This window comes from Oncorhynchus kisutch, linkage group LG30, assembly GCF_002021735.2.
Source record: "Oncorhynchus kisutch isolate 150728-3 linkage group LG30, Okis_V2, whole genome shotgun sequence".
NCBI lineage: Eukaryota > Metazoa > Chordata > Actinopteri > Salmoniformes > Salmonidae > Oncorhynchus > Oncorhynchus kisutch.
Genome location: NC_034203.2, coordinates 19235965 through 19253619, shown reverse-complemented (window position 1 = coordinate 19253619; position 17655 = coordinate 19235965). Strand labels below are relative to the sequence as shown.

The following is a 17655-nucleotide window of genomic DNA, read 5'->3' as shown; positions in this document are numbered from 1 at the left end:
TTAATATGGTTTGTAATTCAACTACTGCTGATGCACATGCATATTTGTAGTGCTCGACTTGGGCAGTGCTTGTGCTACTGCACCTAAAATATTCCTTGCACCCAAAATGATTACCGGCACCTATTTCAGTCCAAGTCAAACACTGCATATTTGTGGAGTCATTACATAAATCCACTTAATAAAGATTTTGTTATTGTTACTTTGTAAAATGTGACTTGATTACTGAACTACAGTTAGTAGAACAGAGTATAACAACAAATACTTGTCAGCTTGATTGGAAGGCCTCAATGACCGATCAAATGTGGTAGATTTAAATTTAGGCAGACTGGTTGCCACAGCATTGGTTGTTACCCACATCGCTCTAGGTCTGGGATTTTGAGTCCGGCGACTAGTCATCGTTCTGCCCATAGAGATCCTAATGACTAATTATGTGGTCCTACTGCCAGGGGGCTCTCTGGCTGGGAGTCCTAGCCACGTATGCGCCCCAGACAACGATTCTCCTCTTCCTCTCTGGCCCCAGTTCGTGCTCATAACATGTCTGCCGGCTGAATGGTTTGTTTTTGCTAGCCGGCTCGTTAGAAGAAAGTATCTGGTGGAGCTTGACTGGGTAAGATGAGCAACATACAAATACAAGTCGTACTAATTGTGTCATGCATTTAGCTAGCTGGTCATATCCATAATTCCCATGCAACATCAGTTAACGTTAGTACAGAAGCGTAATCTTCTAAACGAGCTAACATTTGTATATATTTTTTAACATTTTTTTGTGTATCTTTCAGCTGACGTTAGCCTAGCTGGCAAGCTAGGTTACGTATACCGTTTTTTTGTCTGACCTAACTACCTATACATGCATTTTGATGTAGCCTGCGTCGAATAAATGAATATACGTTAACAGAGTCCTCACATCGGTGATATTGTTAGTCAAATAGCTAGCTAAAATAGCATGGATTTGGATTGGATTTTCTGGTGCTTTCATCAATGTGCCCATTCACGTTTACCTGCACTCTCACTGGCTAGAATGGTCCCACCTGATCTCGCTTCCCCTCGTCTGCCTTCCATATTTGAGAACACATATTTCCATTGTTAGAGCTGTCATAAGACTATCTTGTCAATATATTATTATTTGTAGGTCAGTCACGGCCAATTAACCCTGCTCCAACAGATATCCACAAATCCGCCATGGCAGACATCAATAACTTCCTGTATGCTTGGTGTGGGAAGAAGACACTTATACCCAGCTATGACATTCGAGCAGCTGGAAACAAAAACCGGCAGAAGTTTCTGTGTGAGGTCAGTTGTATTCTTTAAAATGTGTCTGCCTCAGCAATGATCTGGTAAATAACATTCATATTTTGACATCTTCCAAGGTTCGTATTGAGGGATTCAACTACACTGGAATGGGAAACTCCACCAATAAGAAGGATTCCCAGGCAAATGCTGCCAGAGACTTAGTCAATTATCTTGTCGGGAGCTGGAGAAATGAATGCAGCTGAAGTCCAAGCCCTTGGGGTCAGCTATTAACATATTACACCTAATGCTTTTTTATCATTCAAGATAAAACATTTTGTCATGCACGTGATGATAACGTATTAAAAATACTTTTCATATTTATAGGTAAGTGTACCTGAGCCTAGCTGTGGGGGAGCAGGGGGTGATAAAGGCAATGTCGGCTTTGGATGTCTTCCTCCAAGTGCACCTCACCTGGTTGTGAAAGCTGAACAAGGTATTGTTTTATTTTTTATTTAACTAGGCAAGTCAGTTAAAGAACAAATTCTTATTTACAATGACGGCCTAGGAACAGTGGGTTAACCGCCTTGTTCAGGGGCAGAACGACAGATTTTTACCTTGTCAGCTCTGGGATTCGGTTACCGGCCCAATGCTTTAACCACTAGGCTACTTGCTGCCCCACTAGACTGTCCTGTATAGTCTGTTTTGTGAACTCTCGTTATATGGTGTCATAACTCATCTTGATGTTTAACTGTTGCTTCAGCGAATGCACCTTCTGGACCATTCCCAGGTGTCACTGGTTTGGGATATTCGGGAGGTGATAGTGGAGGCAATTATTCTGGGGGTTCTGGAAACAGCAATGCTCCATGGGATCGTGGGGACAATCTAAAGGACTACTACTCAAAGAGAGATGAGCAAGAGGCACAGGCAGTAGGACCTGTCAATTCACAATATTTATAAAGTGTTGTGGTTTCATGTCTATCATTAGCTATGTTTATGCTGAATTACATTTAATAGGCAATGCATTTGTAGTAATTCATGGTCTTCACACATGTTGTATTTTTAAACTTTGACATGTTTATTTTCCCCTTCAAGACTCTGGAGTCTGAGGAGGTAGATCTGAATGCAGGACTCCATGGCAACTGGACTTTAGAGAATGCCAAAGCCCGTCTGAACCAGTTTTTCCAGAAGGAGAAGAATCAAAACGATTACAAATACAGCCAAGTTGGGCCTGACCAAAACAGGTCAGGTGGATATTTCAGCCTGGAAGTTGATCAGCTAGCCTGGTGGAACCAGCCTGAACTATGGTGTACCAGGCTGGTTCCAATTGGCTAGTGATCAAATTGTATTTGTCACATGGCCGAATACAACAGGTGTTGCCCTTACAGTGCAATGCTTACTTACAAGCCCTTAACCAACAATGTAGTTTAAAGAAAATACCTAAAAAAGTAAGAGATAAGAATAACAAGTAATTAAAGAGCCGCAGTAAATAACAATAGTGGGTCTATATAATAGCGGGTACCAGTACAATGTGCGGGGACACCGGTGTCAAGGTAATATGTATATGTAGGTAAAGTTATTAAAGTGACTATGCATCTATAGTAACAGAGAGTAGTAGCAGCAGCGCGTGGGGGGTGGGGGCTTCCTCTCTAACACCGCCCGGCACAGAGGTCCTAGATGACCTCAACCAATACCTTGTACAATATTGATCCTATTTGAATTTAACTGGACTAAGTAATTCTTAATATAAAAAGAAGTGGACATGTGATGCCAGAATTCACAACATTACTTGTCAAGACATATGGTATCCTTTAGGCTGCACTAAAGTTGTCACATGGTTGCATCCACAATGGGGTATGGAATGGGCAGAGTATTGTGTGGTTTTGATTTCTGGTGTTACTTGTTCCACTAGGGGTGGGACAGTCTGGGTGTGGTGATCAGATTGATTGTTGATTGAAGTCTGGTAGAAAAACATACGGGCTCCCTCAAGTTCTGATCAGAGTGGACAATGTACTTGTCAAGCTCCGAGGTCAGTTGGTCCAAAGTTTGATACATGTTTTATCAACTGTAAAAGCATGACAGTTACACATTATTCTGAATTCGGATACATTAGGCTTAGTAACATTATGGATGATGGGATTCTTTCACTTCTACTTTAGGAGCTTTATTGCTGAGATGCAGTTGTTTGTTATACAGCTTGGTAGAAGTAAGTACCGACTTTTTCAGTCAACTCAAACTGAATTGTCTATCGGACGTAAACTGCTTTGTTTAAATGTTTGTAGATTAGTCTCAAATATTCGATATTACCAAGTTCTGGAGAAAAATGTAAGCGAGGACAAAATTGTTTAGTGCCTCTCTGGAGATGACAAGTATGACTTCACATGCCGAGTAAGAAATACATTTGAATTTGTTTTGTAGAGATATTTACCCGCGAGCATGGCTCTAACAAGAAGCTGGCGGCCCAGTCCTCTGCGCTGTCTATCGTCCGTCAACTTTACCATCTGGGTGTCATTGAGCCTTATACTGGCATGACTAAGAAGAAAGAGGGGGAAATTGTAAGTAACGTGTTTTACTGCTGAAAAAAAATAGTTTCACTTTTAGGAGTACATTTGTTTAATAATACGACGTCTTCATGTTGTATGCTTTGTGTTTGTTCACCTTATTTTAACATCTGTCTCAAGGTTACAACAAAGTATGCAGCAAGTCTTTTTTAACCCTAGCGTTGAACCTTGGTGTCTTCACAGTTGGAAGCTTTTGAGGTGAATGTGGTGGATGATCTGCAACATCAGCTAAAGAGTATTGCCCAAGAACTGGGTGTTGTAATTCCACCTCCAGTAAGTCTAATTTATATGATTACATTTATTAACCTTTATACAGTTTCAATTAGTATCTGACCTGTGGCACAGAAAAGCAAGGTACTGTATGTGATTGATTTGAGTATGACTTTGAATATGATGATTGAGTTAAACATTTTGCCTGTCCTCCGCCACCTGATCCAAGTACCCCAGTGTCCCTAGTCCAAGGGAAGATGGCTGTGTTTGAGCTCTCCCAGAGACAAACCTTGGCTGGGGTGGTGCCCTGGTCAAGTTAATTGGAACCCCTGGACCAGCAGCAATATCGACGAGGCCCCACTAGCATTTGTGAGACAGACTTGTTTCTAGCTGTACATTTATGCAACAATATATCTGTATTTTCTGTGGTTATTCTCTTCATAATGTGTCCTTACTTTCTCTAAAGTAAAGCAGTCTATTTTGTCATGGTAGACCTGCCATCCCATCTAAAAGTATCATTCCCATTTCCCCCTAGTGCACCCCAGAGCAAATCAGCGCTGACCTCCAACATGAGCTGACCTGTCAATTGGAACAAGATCAAAGCCTACAGAAGGTGTTGTTGCCGTGACTTACTAGCTATTATCTTGATTTAGTGTTAAATTATGGTCTGTTATGTCTGACTGACATGCAAAAACTTGTCTCCTAGGTCATTGGGGAGTGAGATGGGCTTCCAGTGAAGAATTATGAGAGGGAGAACATGTCTTCTGTTCAGGGTAACTCGGTGGTGATCATTCGAGGGGCGACTGGCTGTGGCAAAACCACCCAGGTTCCCCAGTACATCCTGGATCAGTTCATCAAGAGTGGGAGGGCGTCCGACTGTAACATTATTGTAACCCAGGTAAGACTCAAAATTGAAATATGCATGGACTTCCATGTTTGTGATAAGATAATGACTTTGTCTCCTTGGGACATTTTGGCAGTGTGTAAACGTTGAAAGATATTACAAACAGAAACACAGGTCCAGGACTTGTTCTGTGACATGAATGTACATAGAATGTAAAAGTGCAGATGGCTTAATGACTTAATGACTGACTGCTTTATCACAGTGTCCTCCTTCCCTTCTTTCTCAGCCCCGGCGTATCAGTGCAGTGTCTGTGGCAGAGCGTGTTTCCTACAAGAGAGTAGAGGATGTCGGTAAGAGCTGTGGGTACATTGTCCGCTTTGAATCCATCCTCCCACGGCCCCATGCTAGCATCATGTTCTGCACTGTTGGTAAGTGTCTCTCATATCCTCATTTCTCATTCATACATTAGGTGTTTTTGTGTAGCTAATACAGCCTGGATGTAAGCATTGCAGAAGTAGGGCTGTCCCAGACAAAATAAAATCTTGGTCGACCAAGAGTGAAACATTTGTTGTGAAATGTTTAAACGTGTATTTTTCCATATACAGACACATCCTATGTGTTTTAATCAAATCAACTGTATGCACTGTTTGTCTGATGCTTTAAGCAAATTGTTTGATGAAATAATTAAAAAACACAAATGACTAGAGGGAGTCTGACCGCAATTGATTTGATTGTGCCGGGCCTGGCTCAGACAGCGAGTGACTGGGTGACTAGCACCCGTTTTCTTTCTTCTCTATTCCCTGCTGCAGCGACCACCACGATACACAAACCGTTTGTGTTGCTGAAGCTGCAACATAATTACAGCCATTTGTGACTGAAAAGTACTGTTACCGAAATCCCTAATTTGTTGTTTTGGAAAAACATTCCCTATTCCCTCAAGCCTTGCTCTCTTTACATGACACATGTACGCATCTCATGCACGTGACCATTCCCCAGATCTGTGCCTTGATACAATCCTGTATCGAAGCTCTACGGACATTTCCTTCGACCTCATGGCTTGGTTTTTGCTCTGACATGCACTGTCAAGTGGACCCTTATATACAGTTGTGCCTTTCCAAATCATGTCCAATCAATGTAATTTTCTACAGGTGGACTCCAATGAAGTTGTAGAAACATCTCAAGGATGATCAATGGAAACAGGATGCACCTGAGCTCCATTTCAAGTCTCATAGCAAAGGGTCTAAATTCTTATGTAAATGAGTATTTTTTTTATTTTTATAAATTTGCTAACATTTCTAAAAACCTGTTTTTGGTTTGTCATTATGTGGCATTGTGTGTAGATTGCAAGTTTTTATTTCATCCATTTTAGAATAAGGCTGTAATTTAACAAAGGGCTGCCCCAAAACATCACTGCTCTAGAGGAGATCTGCATGGAGGAATGGGCCAAAATACCAGCAACAGTGTGTGAATACCTTGTGAAGACTTACAGAAAACGTTTGACCTCTGTCATTGCCAACAAAGGGTATATAACAAAGTATTGAGATAAACTTTTGTTATTGACCAAGTACTTATTTTCCACCATAATTTGCAAATAAATTCATTTAAAATCCTAAATGTTATTTTCTGGATTTTTTTTTCTCATTTTGTCTGTCATAGTTGAAGTGTACCTATGATGAAAATTACAGGCCTCTCTCATCGTTTTAAGTGGGAGAACTTGCACAATTGGTGGCTGACTAAATACTTTTTTGCCCCACTGTGCGTACATGCATACATATGTACTTTGGCATTCTCTCAACCAGCTTCATGAGGAATGCTTTTCCAACAGTCTTGAAGGAGTTCCCACATATGCTGAGCACTTGTTCGCTGCTTTTCCTTCACGCTGCAGTCCAACTCATCCCAAACCATCTCAATCGGGTTGAGGTCAGGTGAGGTCATCTGGTCATCTGATGCAGCACTCCATCACTCTCCTTGGTCAAATAGCGCTTACACATCCTGGAGGTGTGCTGGGTCATTGTCCTGTTGAAAAACAAATGATAGTCCCACTAAGTGCAAACGAAATGGGATGGTGTATAGCTGCAGAATGCTGTGGTAGCCATGCTGGTTAAGTGTGCCTTGAATTCTAAATAAACCACAGGCAGTGTCACCAGCAAAGCACCGTCACACCTCCTCCATGCATTACGGCGGGAACCACACATTCGAAGATCATCCATTCACCTACTCTTGAGTCTCACAATGACACAGCGGTTGGAACCAAAAATCTCAAATTTGGACTCATCAGACCAAAGAACAGATTTCCACCGGTCTAATGTCCAATGCTCATGTTTCTTGGCCCAAGCAAGTCTTTCCTCTTATTGGTGTCCTTTAGTAGTGGTTTCTTTGCAGCAATTTGACCATGAAGGCCTGATTCACGCAGTCTCCTCTGAACAGTTGATGTTAAGATGTGTCTGTTACTTGAGCTCTGTGACGCATTTATTTGGGATGCAATTTCTGAGGCTGGTAACTAATGAACTTATCCTCTGCAGCAAGATAACTTTGTATCTTCCTTTCCTGTGGCCGTCCTCATGAGAGCCAGTTTCATCATAGCGCTTGATGGTTTTTGCGACAACACTTGAAGAGACTTTCAAAGTTCTTTACATTTTCAGGATTGACTGACCTTCACGTCTTAAAGTAATGATGGACTGTCGTTTCTCTTTGCTTAGTTGAACTATTCTTGCCATAATATGGACTTGGTCTTTTACCAAACAGGGCTATCTTCTGTATACCACCCCAACACAACTGATTGGCTCAAACACATTAAGAAGGAAAGAAACTCTACAAATTAACTTTGAACAAAGCACACCTGTTAAGCTGGTTGAGAGAATCCCAAGAGTGTGCAAAACTGTCATCAAGGCAAAGGGTGGCTACTTTGAATAATCTCAAATATATTTTGATTTTTTGGTTACTACACTATTCCATATGTGTTAGTTCATGGTTTTGATGTCTTCACTATTATTATACAATGTAAAAAATAAATAGAAAACCCTGGAATGAGTAGGTATGTATAAACTTTTGACTGGTACTGTATTTCAAAATGAAAATCAAATGTACTAGCCTAACTTTGTAGGCTGCATGTGCTGCACCAGAATCACATGTTCTCTCCCTCCTTTGTCAAGGTTTGAACGATGTGCATATTCCAGTCCATATAATACATTACAGTAATCCAGTTCCCACTCTAAAGGATTAGCCTACTGGAGCTAGTTTCAGTTATTTACCCAAGACAGCATATACAGTGCCTTCGGAAAGTATTCAGACCCATTTACTTTTTCCACGTTTTGTTACGTTACAGCCTTATTCTAAAATTGGTTAAATAAATGTTTTCCCTCAATCTACACACAGTACTCCATAATGACAGAGCGAAAAATTGCACACAAAAAACAAACTCTTATTTACGTAAGTATTCAGACCCTTTACTATGAAACTTGCAATGGAGTTCAGGTGCATCTTGTTTCCATTGATCATCTATGAGATGTTTCTACAACTTGATTGGAGTCCACCTGTGGTAAATTCAATTGATTGGACATACACCTGTCTATATAAGGTCCCACAGTTGACAGTGCATGTCAGAGCAAAAACCAAGCCAGGAGGTTGAAGGAATTGTCCATGGGGCTCCGAGACAGGATTGTGACGAGGCATAGATCTGGGGAAGAGTACCCAAACACTTCTGCAGCAATGAAGGTCCCCAAGAACACAGTGGCCTCCTCCATTCTTAAATGGAAGAAGTTTGGAACCACCAAGACTTCCTAGAGCTGGCCACACTGCCAAACTGAGCAATCGGGTGAGAAGAGCCTTGGTCAGGGAGGTGGCCAAGTACCCGATGGGAGAACCATCTCTGCAGCACTCCACTAATCAGGCCTTTATGGTAGAGTGGACAGACAGAAGCCACTCCTCAGTAAAAGGCACACGACAGCCAGATTGGCGTTTGCCGAACTGGGACGAATATTCAACCTTCCAAACAGGACAACAACGCTAAGCACACAGCCAAGACAACGCAGTAGTGGCTTTGGGACAAGTCTCTCAATGTCCTTGAGTGGCCCAGCCAGAGCCCAGACTTGAACCCGATCAAACATGTCTGTATAGACCTCCCCATCTAACCTGACAGCTTGAGAGGATCTGAAGATAAGAATGGGAGAAACTCCCCAAATACAGGTGTGCCAAGCTTGTAGTGTCATACCCAAGAATACTCAAGGCTGTAATCACTGCCAAAGGTGCTTCAACAAAGTACTGAGTAAAGGGTCTGAATACCTATGTAAGTGTGAAAAAATACTGTTTTTGCTTTGTCGTTAAGGGGTATTGTGTGTAGATTGATGAGGGAAAAAAATACAATTTAATCAATTTTAGAATATTGCTATAACAAAATGTGGAAAAGGTTAAGGGGTCTGAATAGTTTTCCGAATGCACTGTAGTTAGCTACGCTTATGGGATTTAATTTTTCTGTTGTGCGTAATGTGCAGTAGCGTGCGTGTGTGTGTGTCAGATAACTGCACAATCATTTGGTATTTTTTGGGCTTGGGCTCATTAAATGTATTTAATGTATGGCTCAGTTAGTGTCAGGCTTAAATTTTCTCTCAAAGCTCTAACAACCTCCAGACCCAGGCCAATTTTATATGCTTTATAATGCTTTTGAAGACACTTCCGGTTTTGGTAGGAACTACCGGGTTACCTGGGAGAAAAGTGATTTATTCTCGGGATGGAACGTTTGTAAAATACCAGAAAAATATTAAACCCTACGAATGACCGCCCATGATGGTGTGTTTTCTCTGAGGCAGAAAGTGAAGCTGTTCACGTCTCACAACAACATGACCAACTACGCCATGGTCTGGGGCTCCAAAACCAAGCTAGAGCAGAGGAAGGGTCGGGCTGGCCGCGTCCGGGCTGTCTTCTGCTTTTATCTGCGTAGCAGAGCACGCGTTGACAAGTACGTCTCTGCACCGCAACCTTCATTGAATTGAAGAGATGCCAAACGTCTGGGCCTGTATTCAAAAAGCCTCTCAGAGTAGGAGTGCTGATCTCGGATCAGGTCCCCCCTTCTATGTAACATATTAATTATGAAATAAAAGGCTAAACTGATCAGCACTACAACTCTGAGCTGCTTTTGGATATGGGCCTTGTTTATTCACTCTTACCCTTACTTCAAATCGAATCAAATCAAATTTTATTTGTCACATGCAGATGTTAATGCGAGTGTAGCGAAATGCTTGTGCTTCTAGTTCCGACAATGCAGTAATAACCAACAAGTAATTTAGCTAACAATTCCAAAACTACTACCTTATAGACACAAGTGTAAGGGGATAAAGAATATGTACATAAAGATATATGAATGAGTGATGGTACAGAGCGGCATAGGCAAGATACAGTAGATGGTATTGAGTGCAGTATATACATATGAGATGAGTATGTAAACAAAGTGGCATAGTTAAAGTGGCTAGTGATACATTTTGCCCCCGGTGATGCGTTGTGCAGACCTCAATACCCTCTGGAGAGCCTTACGGTTGTGGGCGGAGCAGTTGCCGTACCAGGCGGTGATACAGCCCGACAGGATGCTCTCGATTGTGCATCTGTAGAAGTTTGTGAGTGCTTTTGGTGACAAGCCGAATTTCTTCAGCCTCCTGAGGTTGAAGAGGCGCTGCTGCGCCTTCTTCACGATGCTGTCTGTGTGGGTGGACCAATTCAGTTTGTCTGTGATGTGTACGCCGAGGAACTTAAACCTTACTACCCTCTCCACTACTGTTCCATCGATGTGGATAGGGGGGTGTTCCCTCTGCTGTTTCCTGAAGTCCACAATCATCTCCTTAGTTTTGTTGACGTTGAGTGTGAGGTTATTTTCCTGACACCACACTCCGAGGGCCCTCACCTCCTCCCTGTATTGACAAATCGCTATACACATGCACTGTTTTGATTCCAATGAGAAATGGTTTCAGTAGTAGGCGCTTTCTCTGCTCTGCTTTCTAGTGTTGGAGATGCAGTGTGCACCATCTCCGCAGCGTCATGCTTCCCAAGGCCCTTCATCAACGATGGCAAGCGCTTGCGCTACGTGCACCATAGCTTTGCTGGCACCCGCTTCTCAGACCACGTGGTACTGCTGTCAGTCTTCCAGGCTTGGGATGAGGTGAGTCCCGGCTTCATAGAAACATGCAACATGTACATCTAGAAAACAACCAATCCGCTCTTTGGGATTAGAATGAAACGCTCCTATTCTCTCTCATTACCTGGAAAATGAAGGTTAGAAAGGCTTGTTAAATTCATTGTATAATTTGGAGGAGAGGATGCGTGCGGATTGCAGATTCTGTGAACACAAGAGGCTCAACATGTCCACACTGAGGATGACCTGGGAGGCCAAAGTGCAGCTGAAGGAGATCCTCATCAACTCTGAGGGTAAATTTTCTGTCTCAAATGCCCTATGGATCCTGGGCAAAAGTAGTGCACTTTATTGGGAATAGGGTGCAATGTGAACAACACAATTTGTGTAGCTGTATTGGCATCATTTACAATCACATCTGAAATAGTTAACTGTTTTTTTGTCTTTTTCTAAGAGTGCTTGATGACACAGATGTTCAACAACGTTGGACCTGACCGCAACCTTGACGTGGTCATCTCTCTCCTGACATACGGCTCCTATCCCAACATGTGCTACCACAAGGAGAAGAGGAAGATTCTCACCACTGAGGGGCGCAATGCCCTCATCCATAAATGCTCTGTCAACTGCCCCTGCAGCAGCCAGGACATGACCTACCCATCACCGTTCTTTGTCTTTAGCGAAAAGGTAGGATCTCAAATTAGAAGTTGTCCATGTCTACATAATATGAATATACTGGTTTGTCATAGGTTTACTATGCTATAGGTTGTGTACCGGTTATTTATGCGCTTAAATGTGAGCTAATGGGGTCACTCTGTCAGTGTTCGATGACAAGTTATGATTGTAAATTGGTGTACAATTTAGTCTGACTGCACCAACCAGTTAACACTACTACTACAGTTCATGACCACTCGTCTTTTGTTTTCCACCAGATCCGGACTCGAGCCATCTCCGCCAAAGGAATGACACCAGTCAGCCCACTCCAGCTGATCTTATTTGCCGCCAAGAAATTCACATCAAACGGGGAAATCATTGAGCTGGATGATTGGTGAGTGTAGCTACCATCTTTTAAAGTGGTGCAATAGTGGAAACATGTTTTTTCCTGCATATTTACTTAAATTGTGCATAAATTGTGGGGTCAAGCAAATAAAACCACCATCGGTATTTACAGGATCAAACTGAAGATACCTCATGACGTGGCTGGTTGCATAGCTGCATTGAGGGCTGGAATGGAGGCCCTTGTTGTGGAAGTCATCAAAGACCCTGAGTACATCAGACAGCTGGACCCCACAAACGAGCGCATGCTCAACATCATCCGCCAAATCACCAAGCCCTCCGCATCCGGGCTTAACCTCATGGTCAACAATCTACGGTAAGATCAACACGACTGACTTCTCAGCTCAGGGTAGTAGGAAAATATCGAGATTATGTCCCAAATGGCACCCTTTTCACAACATAGTGCACTACTTTTGACCAAAGCTCTAGCAGCCATAGTCTGATAAACATGACATACCATACATACTTGTAGTGGCATTATTGGATTAGTTTATTCTGTGTAGGTTATCAACATTTGTACACAGTATGATCTACTCCACTCAGTGAGTAGTAGCACAGCATATTACTTTTTTCAGTAGTGAGATAGTGGGGCAAAAAAGTATTTAGTCAGTCACCAATTGTGCAAGTTCTCCCACTTAAAAAGATGAGAGAGGCCTGTAATTTTCATCATAGGTACACTTCATCTATGACCTACAAAATGAGGGAAAAATAATAATAAATCCAGAAAATCACATTGTAGGATTTTTAATGAATTTATTTGCAAATTATGGTGGAAAATAAGTATTTGGTCACCTACAAACAAGCAAGATTTCTGGCTCTCACAGACCTGTAACTTCTTCTTTAAAAGGCTCCTCTGTCCTCCAGTTTTTACCTGTATTAATGGCACCTGTTTGAACTTGTTATCAGTATAAAAGACACCTGTCCACAACCTCAAACAGTCACACTCCAAACTCCACTATGGCCAAGACCAAAGAGCTGTCAAAGGACATCAGAAACAAAATTGTAGACCTGCACCAGGCTGGGATGACTGAATCTGCAATAGGTAAGCAGCTTGGTTTGAAGAAATCAACTGTGGGAGCAATTATTAGGAAATGGAAGACATACAAGACCACTGATAATCTCCCTCGATCTGGGGCTCCACGCAAGATCTCACCCCGTGGGGTCAAAATGATCGCAAGAACGGTGAGCAAAAATCCCAGAACCACACGGGGGGACCTAGTGAATGACCTGCAGAGAGCTGGGACCAAAGTAACAAAGCCTACCATCAGTAACACACTACGCTGCCAGGGACTCAAATCCTGCAGTGCCAGACGTGTCCCCCTGCTTAAGCCAGTACATGTCCAGGCCCGTCTGAAGTTTGCTAGAGAGCTTTTGGATGATCCAGAAGAAGATTGGGAGAATGTCATATGGTCAGATAAAACCAAAATATAACTTTTTGGTAAAAACTCAACTCGTCGTGTTTGGAGGACAAAGAATGCTGAGTTGCATCCAAAGAACACCATACCTACTGTGAAGCATGGGGGTGGAAACATCATGCTTTGGGGCTGTTTTTCTGCAAAGGGACCAGGACGACTGATCCGTGTAAAGGAAAGAATGAATGGGGCCATGTATCGTGAGATTTTGAGTGAAAACCTCCTTCCGTCAGCAAGGGCATTGAAGATGAAACGTGGCTGGGTCTTTCAGCATGACAATAATCCCAAACACACCGCCCGGGCAACGAAGGAGTGGCTTCGTAAGAAGCATTTCAAGGTCCTGGAGTGGCCTAGCCAGTCTCCAGATCTCAACCCCATAGAAAATCTTTGGAGGGAGTTGAAATCCGTGTTGCCCAGCAACAGCCCCAAAACATCACTGCTCTAGAGGAGATCTGCATGGAGGAATGGGCCAAAATACCAGCGACAGTGTATGAAAACCTTGTGAAGACTTACAGAAAACATTTTACCTTTGTCATTGACAACAAAGGGTATATAACAAAGTATTGAGAGAAACTTTTGTTATTGACCAAATACCTATTTTCCACCATAATTTGCAAATCAATTCATTAAAAATCCTGCAATGTGATTTTCTGGAGAAAAAAAAATATCATTTTGTCTGTCATAGTTGAAGTGTACCTATGATGAAAATTACAGGCCTCTCTCGTCTTTTTAAGTGGGAGAACATGCACAATTGGTGGCTGACTAAATACTTTTTTGCCCCACTGTATGTCTGTTTTGAAAACCAAATACAGCTGGTTTACATACACTGCTCAAAAAAATAAAGGGAACACTAAAATAACACATCCTAGATCTGAATGAATGAAATATTCTTATTAAATACTTTTTTCTTTACATAGTTGAATGTGCTGACAAATCAAATTTATCAAGCCATGGAGGTCTGGATTTGGAGTCACACTCAAAATTAAACTGGAAAACCACACTACAGGCTGATCCAACTTGAATGTAATGTCCTTAAAACAAGTCAAAATGAGGCTCAGTAGTGTGTGTGGCCTCCACGTGCCTGTATGACCTCCCTACAACGCCTGGGCATGCTCCTGATGAGGTGGCGGATGGTCTCCTGAGGGATCTCCTCCCAGACCTGGACTAAAGCATCGGCCAACAGTCTGTGGTGCAATGTGGCGTTGGTAGATGGAGCAAGACATGATGGCCCAGATGTGCTCAATTGGATTCAGGTCTGGGGAACGGACAGGCCAGTCCATAGCATCAATGCCTTCCTCTTGCAGGAACTGCGGACACACTCCAGCCACATGAGCTCTAGCATTGTCTTGCATTAGGAGGAACCCAGGGCCAACCGCACCAGAATATGGTCTCACAAGGGGTCTGAGGATCTCATCTCGGTACCTAATGGCAGTCAGGCTACCTCTGGCGAGCACATGGAGGGCTGTGCGGCCCCCCAAAGAAATGCCACCCCACACCATGACTGACCCACCGCCAAACCGGTCATGCTGGAGGATGTTGCAGGCAGCAGAACGTTCTCCACGGCGTCTCCAGACTCTGTCACGTGCTCAGTGTGAACCTGCTTTCATCTGTGAAGAGCACAGGGCGCCAGTGGCGAATTTGCCAATCTTGGTGTTCTCTGGCAAATGCCAAACGTCCTGCACGGTGTTGGGCTGTAAGCACAACCCCCACCTGTGGACGTCGGGCCCTCATGGAGACTGTTTCTGACCGTTTGAGCAGACACATGCACATTTGTGGCCTGCTGGAGGTCACTTTGCAGGGCTCTGGCAGTGCTCCTCCTTGCACAAACGCGAAGGTAGCGGTTCTGCTGCTGGGTTGTTGCCCTCCTACGGCCTCCTCCACGTCTCCTGATGTACTGGCCTGTCTCCTGGTAGCGCCTCCATGCTCTAGACACTACGCTGACAGACACAGCAAACCTTCTTGCTACAGCTCGCATTGGTGTGCCGTCCTGGATGAGCTGCACTACCTGAGCCACTTGTGTGGGTTGTAGACTTCGTCTCATGCTACCACTAGAGTGAAAGCACCGCCAGCATTCAAAAGTGACCAAAACAACCAGCCAGAAAGCATAGGAACTGAGAAGTGGTCTGTGGTCCCCACCTGCAGAACCACTCCATTGGGGGTGTCTTGCTAATTGCCTATAATTGCCTATAATTTCCACCTGTTGTCTATTCCATTTGCACAACAGCATGTGAAATGTATTGTCAATCAGTGTTGCTTCCTAAGTGGACAGTTTGATTTCACAGAAGTTTGATTGACTTGGAGTTACATTGTGTTGTTTAAGTGTTCCCTTTATTTTTTTGAGCAGTGGATTTTTCTGTCTTTATCAGTTTTGCCGTTGGTCCACGTCCTCCTAAAATGGGCAGGTTTGATGGAAGTGGAGGAGGGTACAGAGGAGGAGGAAGTAACAGAGGAAGCCGTGGCGGAGTGTAGGTGGTGGATACAGGGGGTGTCAGGGATATTAGAGCATGTACATTTTTGGATGTTGTATATAAAAATGCATAATATGATGTTTGTTTATTTGACTGTAATATTAGAAAAATGTCTACGGATGTTTTTGTTTTAGTTGTGCATTGTGTGACACCACCACCACCACTTTGAAGTCAAGGTTATTGGCCCACATATATAATAATTTAACAATTTTAAGTCTTTGTTATATAGATCATCCATTCTCTGTATTATCTCTTAGACTGACTCATTGGATTAGTTAGCGTTAAATATTTCATTTCATGAGCTTCATTTTGTCAGTGATTTATAACTTAAAGATGATCATTAAAGAAATCAATTCAATAAAATACTTTTCTCCAACACCGCCAGATTTCCTTTGCATTTCCTCTGAAGGCACAAAAAGAAGCACCATTTTGAAAAAAACATTTAATTAATTGTTCATATAAAGTGCACGTTTATGGGGCCAGTGCATAAAGATAGCTTTTAACTTTACATTGAAATGGACATGAACACAAGAAAAATAATCGACTTAAGTAGTAACAGCTGTTGCATGGCAAGATACTGAGCAAACAGCTACATTCAATAGTGAATTGTCTGTCAAAGGTCTGGTTACTTCAACTTGTTTTAACCATTGTGTACAACACATTTACGCTGCAATCCTAGACTCAGGAATCCACCCTCATTTTGTGCAGCAAGCCTACATCGCCCTTTGTGTTGTACTCCAGTTTGTTGTTGGTGATCTCCAAGCTGAGGTTCTGCAGGGCCTTGGAAAGATGATCTGTCTTGTTCTTGTCCCCACTGGCTGTCTGCTCCAGGTCCTCACTCACTTTGTACAGATTGTCAGGAACAAGAATGGTTACGCCATACCCGTGGTTATCATGAATGTGGTTGTTGGTGAGCTTCAGTTGGGGCTGAGGGAGAAGCTGAATAGAAAGAACATTTCCTGTTACTGATCAATCCTTGGTTTTCTACTTGAGTCGGCATGAGTGAGGTTGTACACTATTTTCACTGAGGTGAAGCTTACAGCGTACACCTATTTAAATTAGGTCTGCTTTACTATGCCACATTTATTACACTTACTACAACACTATCACAGATTATCATGCTGCTGACAATCTAGGGTTCCTCCTAGCTTTAGTTGATTCATTTCCCCAGAATCACCACTTTCCCAAGAGAGTAAGCGGCGAAGGGAGAGGTTTTACTACACCCAAAATCTGTCCACAAAAACAGACCCACGAAGTGAGGATTTTTTGTATGGAGGTCAATGAGTGTTAAACTATAATTGCCTATTTGCTAAGTAAGGCTTACTTGATCCATATTGGTTAGGTTGTTACGAATGCACTGATAAAAGTGGACGCACATGGCATTTTGACAACTTTGAAAAAGAACAACTATAGGCGTTGTACATGTTGTCATAGCGACATCATGTATATAACCCGTTTTAGCATGGACATTGTCAGCGAGGACTTCCATAATTTAAAAGTAGTAAACTGAGTCGGGATTCCTATGAGTTGGGAGCAATCAGCCAATGAAGAAAATTGACAGCTTCAAAATGGAGATAGCATGGGCAGCGCCATTGAGGCTATCAACGATTGCTATAATGGCAAAGATGCAAAGATTAGTCCTCTATCCATCTCGATGGCTTGTTGTTCATATGCATATCTGCCCTCTCATTGGCTAGAAGGGTCTCACCTGAGGACATATTTCAATTGTTAGAGCGGAACTCGACTTTCTGGTCAATATAATAGA

The 17655-nt window shown here is 42.7% G+C and overlaps 1 pseudogene; it reads left to right on the top strand.

Moving 5' to 3' along the window:
• Window positions 1–376: 376 nt before the first annotated feature.
• Window positions 377–16270, top strand: LOC109875451 (ATP-dependent RNA helicase A-like; annotated as a pseudogene).
• Window positions 16271–17655: the final 1385 nt, after the last annotated feature.